Source organism: Hipposideros armiger, unplaced genomic scaffold, assembly GCF_001890085.2.
Source record: "Hipposideros armiger isolate ML-2016 unplaced genomic scaffold, ASM189008v1 scaffold_426, whole genome shotgun sequence".
Classification (NCBI taxonomy): Eukaryota; Metazoa; Chordata; class Mammalia; order Chiroptera; family Hipposideridae; genus Hipposideros; species Hipposideros armiger.
The window spans coordinates 1295774-1305175 of NW_017731776.1; positions in this window are offsets into that span (position 1 = coordinate 1295774).

A 9402-nucleotide genomic window follows, 5' to 3' on the forward strand; every position below is an offset into this window, starting at 1 on the left:
CCCCTGCCCCAGCCCCGGAGCCCCGGGCTGCCTGCGGGGCCCGGCCCTGCCCCTTCCCCTCCGCCTAGCAGGACAGCGAACTCATTCCCACCCGCTCGCCTGGCGGGGCAGGGGTTGGGGGCTGCGTGGTCCCGCTCCTGCCACAGATCCTGCCAGGATTTTCCTCCTGCCTCCAGGAGCGCTCCTCCCAGAACCCATTCCGAAAAGCCGCTGCCGGGGTTTCTAGCTCCCCCGGGGCAGGTGGAGAGGGTTCCTCGTGCCGGGAAGGGAGTGGGTGGGAGAGGGTCCTTACTGGGTTCTGTGGCGCTGGGCCACTCCCATAAGCGGTCCCCTTCCCCTCCTGAAGTACCTGCAGTTAAGGACCCTATGCATCCCGCTGCTCTGGAGATGGAGGTGGCCCTGCTGGAGGGACCCTCACAATCACTTAGGTAGCACCGCCCCATTTTACAGACTGGAAGACTGAGTGCCAAAGGGTCACAAGCTTGCCCAAGGTCACTCAGAGGTGACAACTGGACCAAACCCCAGCCTCTTGTTCTCTGCACCCCCATAACGCCAAAGTGTCTTTATTAGGGATATGATGGGTGCCCTTCACCTTTCAGCCCTAACTGGGCCCCACGCTCTGAACTGTGGGGAGAAATCCCCAGCACCCTACAGCTTCTGGCGAGCCAGTCACTTCCGTGGCCATTGTGCCATGTCACTCCAACCTTCTGAGGAAGCAGGCGGGAAAGTGCTCCTGCTCCAGGGTGGTAGGATGAGAGAACACCTTCAGATAGACAGCCAGAAGAACTTTCTGGGGAGCCTGAACATCTCTGAATAGCCCCAGTTAAGAGAGGGACAGACTGAGGCACCCCGAAGTCAGATTAAGAGCTTACTGAATATTAAATCTCTTCCGGCTCCTTCAAGTTGATCCCCCCCGAAGATGCAGATGCAACTGGCACAGGAACCACAACACACCAACCACCGTGACTGCTTCCCTTCCCCAGAGACCCTCCCCACTTGAAAGAATCCAGTCCCAACTCCTCAGTGTGATGTACAGTCAGGCCCTACCTTACCCCACACCCCATATACCCACATATACACCCTGATTCCCACAGATTCCAGAACACACCAGATGCTTCCACACACCTCTGCTTTTGTACATGCTGTTCTTCCTGCCTGAAATGCCCTTCCTCCTTTTCTGCCCAGAAAATTCCTGCTGTTGTTCCAAGTCCAGCCTCCACACCACCTCCCCTGGGAAGGACTCCTGGTGTCCCTGGCAGAAGTCATTCATTACCCACTCATTCATTCACCCAGCACTGGGCACAAGTTTGGTTCTTTTCAGTGGGCTTGGGAGTCAGGTCAACCTGGGCTCAGAAGCACTTAGGAGCTGCATGACCTTGAGCAGTTAACCTGTCTGTAAAATGGGGGCCCTAACAGTCCCCCCCCCACACACACACACAGGGGCAGATCAAGTAAGGGAGATGCACAAGAAGCACAGGTCATAGTAGGTGCTCAGTAAACGTGACTGTGCCTTCTCAATCCTCCCTTCACCACTGTGCATGTCCTATCCCATGTCTGGCTCCCTCATCGCGTGGCTGTGCCCTTGCAGGCAGGCAACCAGGGCTGGAGTTCTGTTGCATGAATCTTGTTGATGTGTGAATGGATGGGGGAATTCAAGCCATCTGAATGCTGGCTCAGCAGCAGACGTGTGCCTGGAACCTATCACACCTTTACATGGATTGAAAGTGGAAGGATGTAGGTGGGGCAAATGACCTGTGGTCTCTTCCCTAGGCCAGAGGCCTGGCCTAGTGGCAGCCCTGGGAGTGTGGGATGCAGGGGAAGGAGGAGGGGCAGGAAGGAGCTAGGAGATGGAGACAGGGGTGTCTGTAGACCCAGAGCATCTGTTCCTGTGGGATCAGACCTGATGCTAGGTCACTGGGCACACGGTTAAGGAAGGGGTGGGGACTCAAGGGCAGTGATTTGTGGGAGAGGGGAGGGGAAGGCCTGGTGGTGGCTGTGACATCACAGGGGTTGAGAGGAAACATCTGGTGACATCACCTTGCTAGGCCTGGGGCTGAAGCCTGGCACCCCCATTGCTCATCTGTAAGGAGGGTCCTGTGGAGGCCCAGGGTAGACTGCGGGGGGAGGGGGGGAGAGGCAGAAAGGGCAGCTCCAGGAAGGGAGAAGTTCATGGGCCCCAGGAAAGAGTCCCTTCTCCGCCATCCAACCCTTGTGTGACTCTGGGCAGCTCACCTCTCTGGCCTCGGTTTCCTCATATGTAAAGTGAGGAAGATAATACCCACTTTAAGGGACTGTTCTGAGGATGATTAAAATCTAAAAGAGGAATTCACCGTTGTCCATCCCATGTTTGAGTAGCTTCTAGTGGGACAGGGATGGGGAGGTGGGAGAGCGATGTGAGACAGGTGTGCAGAGGCTTTGGGGGCGGGGGAGGGGTAGGCTTGGTTGTCAGAACTCCGGTGACCCTGGACAAGCTGCTTGTCCTCTCTGGACCTTGGGGGATCATCTAACACAGAAGCACCCCCTGGATGGAGTGAGGGGACCAAGTACCCCTTGAGTGCACATCATTAGCTCAGGCATTTTCTCCTTTAGTCCTTACCAGAGCTCTGTGACATAGGCACTTGGTACTGATGGGGAAACTGAGGCACAGGTCGTGGTGTGGCCTGGGTGGCCAAGGACAATTCTCTGGAAGGACAAGCCTTGCTCTGAAGTTTGATGGGGAGTGATGGTTAAACCTTTGTCTATTTGGCCAGAGCTTCCGGTGCCTCTTTACTTGAGCCTCACAACAATCCTATGAGGTAGAGGTTATGAGTATCCCTAGATCACAGATGAGGAAGCTGAACTGAGACATGGAGAGAGGAAGTGGCTTGCCCAGGGTCACTCAGGAAGTAAGCACCTGTCTGAGCCAGGATTTGAACCGGCTCCTAGCTTCTGGGGAAAGGTCATTCCAGGCCAGCCGAGCACTCAGTAACAGGCTCACTCTGAGAGCCTAGTCAGGCCTCTCTGGTACTGCAGGGGCCCCGAGAGGATGTGCGGAGGGCTGGGAGGACAGGAGGGGAGGCACACTTGGGCCAGGAAGTGGGACAGCTGGGGAAGAAAGGGAAAGGGCCCCGTTAAAATGCCAAAGACACAGAGTCTAGAGGTTTTTGGCCTAGAGAGTTCCTTAAAGCCCTCCAGCCCATTCTACAGATGGGACAAACTGAGGCAGCCCAGCTGCTTAGATTAGAAATCAGACCAGGACACACCTGGCCTGTCTCAGAACTCTAAAGTCTGAGCAGCCCTGAGGGGTGAGGACCAGAGGTGGGGAAAGGGGCTTTCGGGGTCTAGAAGTCCAGGACTCATCCCAGCCGGCTGTGCCCTGGGAATAGAAGACTGTAGGGGTCTCTCCCACCCTTTGCTCCCACCCTCGCCCACCCCCCACTACTCAATAGTCACCAGGGTGGAATATTTTAGCACCTATAGAAAAACCGCCACAGACGGCCTGTGGCAGCTGTTGCTAAGGAGACGCTCCCAAAATAGCCCCCCTCCGCCAACCTTTCCCGCTGCTGCTCCTGCTGTGGGGAGAGGAGGAGGGTGGCACTCGTACTCTGGCCCCAGGTTCACCCATCCACCCTTGTCCCTGGTACCCACATGGGCCAAAAGACCTGGGCAGCCACAGGTCTGCAGAGAGGGCAGGAGCTAGCCTGAGCGTGCCTGTGGCCTCAGCCACAGCCCTCCGCTGGGGGAATGTCATCCAGATGAGGCGAGGTGGGGGAGAAAGGCACTTGGCAGCCGTGACCCCCAGCACACTCCCACATATGCACAGTCACAGACCTCACAGTCTTACACATCAACTGTTCACACCACAAGTACAAACCCACAAATGCCCACCTAGATCTGCATATACACCATCAAAGACAAATAGACGCTCGGGTAAACACATATGCCACAAATACACAACACACACCTGCAAGCACATACCACACAGACATAAATACACACATTTACATACACATACACAAATATGCGTCTCAAGTACACACACATTCACCAATGCATATACAGCACATGAACACACAACTATCCAAACATACCCAGCATGTGGCATTCAAAGGGCATTAAGTGGCATTACCCATGAGCTCCAACCAGGGGCCATGCATGTCCTGGGACCTCCAGACATTCTTATTAAGTGGGGAACCTCTGCGATGCAGCCAAAGGCTGGAAGATTAGGAAGGGGTGTGCAGGAGGGTGGGTGGAGGGTGATGTCTCTGTGAACCTCTCTAAGTGGGTGGTCTGGAAACCAAAAGAGCCCTGGTACCCAGAATACCTGCCTTGGGAACTGGCAAGTGAGGGGAGGAAATTCTCACCTGTAGATTGGAAACCTCTGGGCATGGAGAGTTCTGAGCCCCAGGTTCACTATGCAGCTGGTTGACAACGAGGCGGCAGTTGGGGCTGGGGTGCTGATGAGGGCAAGAAGGCAACAGGGTGGCAACGGTGATGGCCTTGACACGTGCAAAGCAGTTTATAAGCCACTTTTACATTCGTAATTTCGCATATGCGCTTGTCAACAGCTGCACTGAGTGGTGTTGGCTCCACCTCAGACCCAGACAGGAGAGAGGATTTGAAGACCACACAGAAAGTTACTAGCAGAGGTGGAACTAGAGCCCAAGGAGGCTCCAGCATCCAGCCCTAAGTGTCTTCCTCTTGGCTGCGTTGAACACCCTGGAAAGGCCATCAGGGTGTGAGCTTGCTTTACCCCTGATTCGCCCTGTGATATTGGCAGCCAAGCCATCCATCTCTCCACCTGGAAAACTGAGAGTGAACCCCTAGGGGTGTATTCAAGGAGAAGTTTGTGGCCACAGCTGGGGCTGGGAAGTGGTGACTGCTGGGTATCCTCGGAATGCCCGCGCAAGGACGAAGGGCGCCGAGTCGCTCCCCTCCGCATTTGGCCAGTCGCGGTCTCTCTCCAGCCTCGCTTCGTGGCTCCGGTTCATTAATCCGGGCTCCGCGTCTTCGCTGGAGCCTTATCACTTGGGAGACGCAGCGAGCGGCTTGCGGTTGCCTTGGGAACCTCGCTGGGGCTGTGGCGCGCGGCGCACGACTCCACGCTCTGAGCGCTGGGCGCGGGGCCTGCGCTGAACACCGAGAGTGGCATTTGGAGTCTCAGAGAGACACCTGTCGCCAGCGGTAAGGGGAGGGGCGTCACGGCTAGGGTTGTTATGTTTTTCTTTTTCTTTTAATTAAGGTGTAACTTAATACATCTTAAGAGTACATACAGCTCGATGATTTTTACATATGTATAACCATCTCTCAGATCAAGATACAGAACACTTCAGCGCCCTGGAAGGCTTCCTCCGGTCGAGATGTTATTTTTAATTGTCTTTTTTGCACTTCTCTGGGAATAAACCGGCGAGGCAGTGATGGCCTTTCGAGGACACAGAATTTCCGTGTCTTCTCCCAGCTCTGCGTTGCCTCCTTGGGCCTAAGTGTCCTGTAAAAAGAAGCAAGGGACTGGCATTTGTTGCGTGGTGTACTCCTTACAAAACGTTTAGATACCTAGCTAACTTTGACCCTAATAACTGCCCTGTAAAGTCAGTACTACTCGTTTGTAGTGGAGCTTGAAACTCCAACAAAGGTCTGTCTAACCTTGACATTTGTCTCTCTTTCTCCACCCGCCCCCCTCGCCCCCATCCGCTGCCTTTTTTCCCACCGTCGGTCGTTGGCCTCTTTTAAAGAGCGGTACAAATAAAATGTGCTGGGAGAGCGGGTCATTTCACATCTCTGCGCTGTTGCGCATGCGGCTCCTTCTACTTGAGTCTCTACTCTCTTCCCCCAGGTTTTGTTCTGCAGGCAAGCTCCTACTCATCCTTCAAAACGAGGGCCATCTCTGAAGTCATCCTAACTGCAGTCCTCCCTTGTGGCTCCCCCCAGCCCAGGGTAAGATTCTCTCCTCTGCGCCATATGCAGCCCATGCAGAGGCACCTCCTACAGTGCGCCCAAGGGCTTCTCCATGCCTCCTCAAAGTTCAGCCTGCAAGGCTCCCGGCACACAGCTGGTCTTCAATAAATGTGCTTGGAATTGAAAGTGGAGAAGAGGTTTTGAAACCTTGTTTTCCTGCTCTGTAAAGATGGGGTCCACAGTGACCTTGCCGCACGTGTCACTCAAATATGTTGAGCCCAGAAAGAGCTTAGAGAACACCTGGGGCAGAATCGCAGGAACAGAAAGGCTGTCCACAGCCCACCCGGACTCAATTAGGGAATAGACTTGTCCGTGCCTCTCAGGTCGGACTGGGGGTGCCTGGAAAGATTTCATTCCTTCCACTGGGGAGCAGCCACTCGCCTAGGCCAGAGGACAGTAAAGCGGCCTCTAGGGGTCCAAAGGGAGCCCCAGAGCCCTGGCCCATAGCTCTGCCTTCCTTCCAGGGCCTTCCAGCGAGAGGCTTCCAATTAAATAGTGGAATGTCCTCAGGGTGATTTTCACGTTGCATCCACATTTTCCTTTCCACAAAATTGGAGGCAGTTGGCAGGATCTTCAATACAGCGGTGAAATATATATACCAAAGGGCTAGGACCAGGAAGGAAAGAAGATTATATATAACTTTTCTATAATTGAGTGACTCCACCATTTTCTCTCCCATAAATCTGACTTTAGCCACACATTTTGCTTTGTTAATGAGATAAAAACAATTCTTTGAGTTAAAGGAAATTTCCCTGTCGGCTTCCTGTCAATCGCATTCCTACAGCAGACACATTTTGGGTGTCAGGAAAGTGAGGCATGGAGAGGTGAGGGGCTTTCCTTGAACCAGCCAGTACGAGGGATGCATAGTGTCTGATGGTGCAGGTGCCAGCTTGCTGGCATAGGCTAGCACCAGGGGTTTTAAATGAGTAGGATTTTCCCTCTTCTCCACTTGGAGGGGAGGAGAAGTGTTTGAAAAATGTTCCACCTTGAAGATGAGGTAGGTATGAAAAAGGAAAGGCTGACTACTAAGGACAGAGTGGTAGAACTTCGGAGAGAGGAGGTCTAGGGCCGGCCGAGTGGCTCAGTTGGTTAAGAGCTCGCTCAAGAGTTTGAGCTCTGAGCAACAGCTGTTCGAGTCCCGGCCCGAGCTGAGCAGCCGCCGAGCTGCCAACAGGTGGCAGGATAGCTCAGCTAAAAACAAAAAAACAAAAAAACAGAGAGAGGAGGTCTATGTGACCTGGGGGAGAAAGAGACAAATTTGGGCCTCAATTTCCTCATCTGTTAAGTGGGGGAGATGAGCTCCTGTCCTGAGACATAGGAAGTATCCGTTTCACAGGGAAGACTAGATAAAAGGAGGGCCAAGTAACCAGTCAGCAATGCTTCTGTCTTCATTATCCTCATTAACAGATGGGAAAGCTGAACCCCAGGAAGGGGACATGGCAGGCTCAAGGCCATTGTGGCCATGACAAGATCTTGGCCCTGGGGCCACCCAGCCTAGGTTCTTCCCCCTCCATCATGGTGGTCACTCTTCAGACCTCCCCTGGCCTTGGCCAGAGTTTCCCTGGGCCCCCCCTGGAGAAATAGAGGGAAGAGGAGGATGCTAGCCTTGTTCCAGTCTTCTTCCCCCAGCAGTTGGAGTCGCTTCTCAGGAGGACAGATGTTTCACCAAATGGCAAATGCACGTGCTTTTCCCTGGCTTGGGGAGGAGGTGGGCGCTGAGAAGGAGATGCCAGCTGGTTGGGCAGAGAGAACTGTAGCCACACCTGAGGTATTTAAATAGCCACCGCCTTCTCTGGGCACCAGCTGGAGGGGAGGCATCTGGGGTGGGGGGGGGGCGAGCTGGGAACAGAGCAGCTCATTCAGAACCTGTCACAGCCCCAGAATGAGTGCCTGGCTTCCCCCAGAGGGACTTGGACCATGCACTTCACCTCCCTGGGCCTCAATAGCCATCACCTGCACAGGCAGGATTTAAAGCCTGCGTGGAGGGTGCCTGTTGAGGCTGAATGGAGAGAACCTGACTAATGTGTCTGACTCAAGCCTAGCATCCAGTAGATACTCAGTACTTGATGGCTATTGTTATCCCAGCCTCCGTGCCAGGGCAGGAGTCCCCGTTGCAGCATCCCTCACAAATGGGCACCCACACCCTGTTCACCCACCTCTCATGCCAGGGTGCTCATCACCTCCCATGACAACCCACAGTGAAATGTAATCAGTTCATTGCATGCATCCTGAAGTCAGGCTGTGTGTTGGAATCCAGGCTTTACTATTAGTGTCTGTGTGTCCTTAAGTACAAAGTACTTAACCTCTCCGTGCCTCAGTTTTCCCGGTGTAAAATGGAAATAACAACAACAGTACCTTGTAGTGTTACTTAGATCAGTGCCTGTCAAGCTTTCGGTGCACACGAATCACCCAGGGATCTTGTTTAAACGCAGATTCGGATCCAGTGCGTCTGAAATGGGACCTGGGGTTCCTCATTCCCAGCAGGTGATGCAGATGCTGCTCATCCTTGAGTCGCCTTTTGAGTCTCAAAAGAGTGCCTTGCCCTGGAAATCATGGTGAGGGGCCCGGGCACGAGTAGAGGGGGTGGGGTGGGAGGGGGCCAGCAGTTTAGGGAGAGATAAAGGTCCTTAGTGGGAGAAGGGAAAGCGGGGTGTGGTAAGGCCCCTTGGCTCATGCAGGCCACCCCTACAGATGCAGAGACCAAGGCCCAGGGAGGGTGGCTGACCTGCTCGGGCCACAGACACTGGGAGGACTCCTGCCCACCGGTGGTGCTCCACCCTTCACCTTTCCTACTTCCCAGCTTTCAGGCCAATGCCCCCTGCCCCTGGAGTCTCTCCTGGCCTATGCTCCTGTTTTACGTCTTGTCATACTAGGAAGAGAGAGACATTAGTGAAGTCAGCCTGACTCCAAACCTGAGAGTCTGGGTACCATCGTTCCCCTCCCCCAGGTCATGTCAGGTCAGGACAAGGTGGCTATTCAAATAAATATGGGGGCTGGGGGGAAATGAGGCTCCCTCTCTTCTCTTCACCCCACCCCACCCATGGAGGTGTTCAAACCTCAGGATGATGACAGTAGCAGTGGGTCACCATGTATGGGGTGCTTCTAACCTGCTAGGTTCACTCCAGCACTGGCACGCAGGACCCCACTTCACCGTGGCACCACTGTTATTGGCACTGTGTACAGATGAGGGAACTAAGGCAGAGACAGGAGCCCAGTGGCTTGCCCAAGGTCAAGTGCGGGAGGACTCCGGGTTCTGAGGAGCGGAGGCAGAGCCCGGACTCCGGGCATCAGAGGTGCGGGACGTGGCGGTCCCCTCGCCAGCACACTGAGTGGCCTTGACGGCGGGCGGCGGGCCCAAGCCGGAAGCCCCCAGCCTAGCCAGGTCGCCCCGCCCGCCGGGTAGCCGAGGCGCTGGGATGGGCCGGGGGCGGGACATCGGGCGGCGGCGCTTCCTGGCTCCTCTGCGCT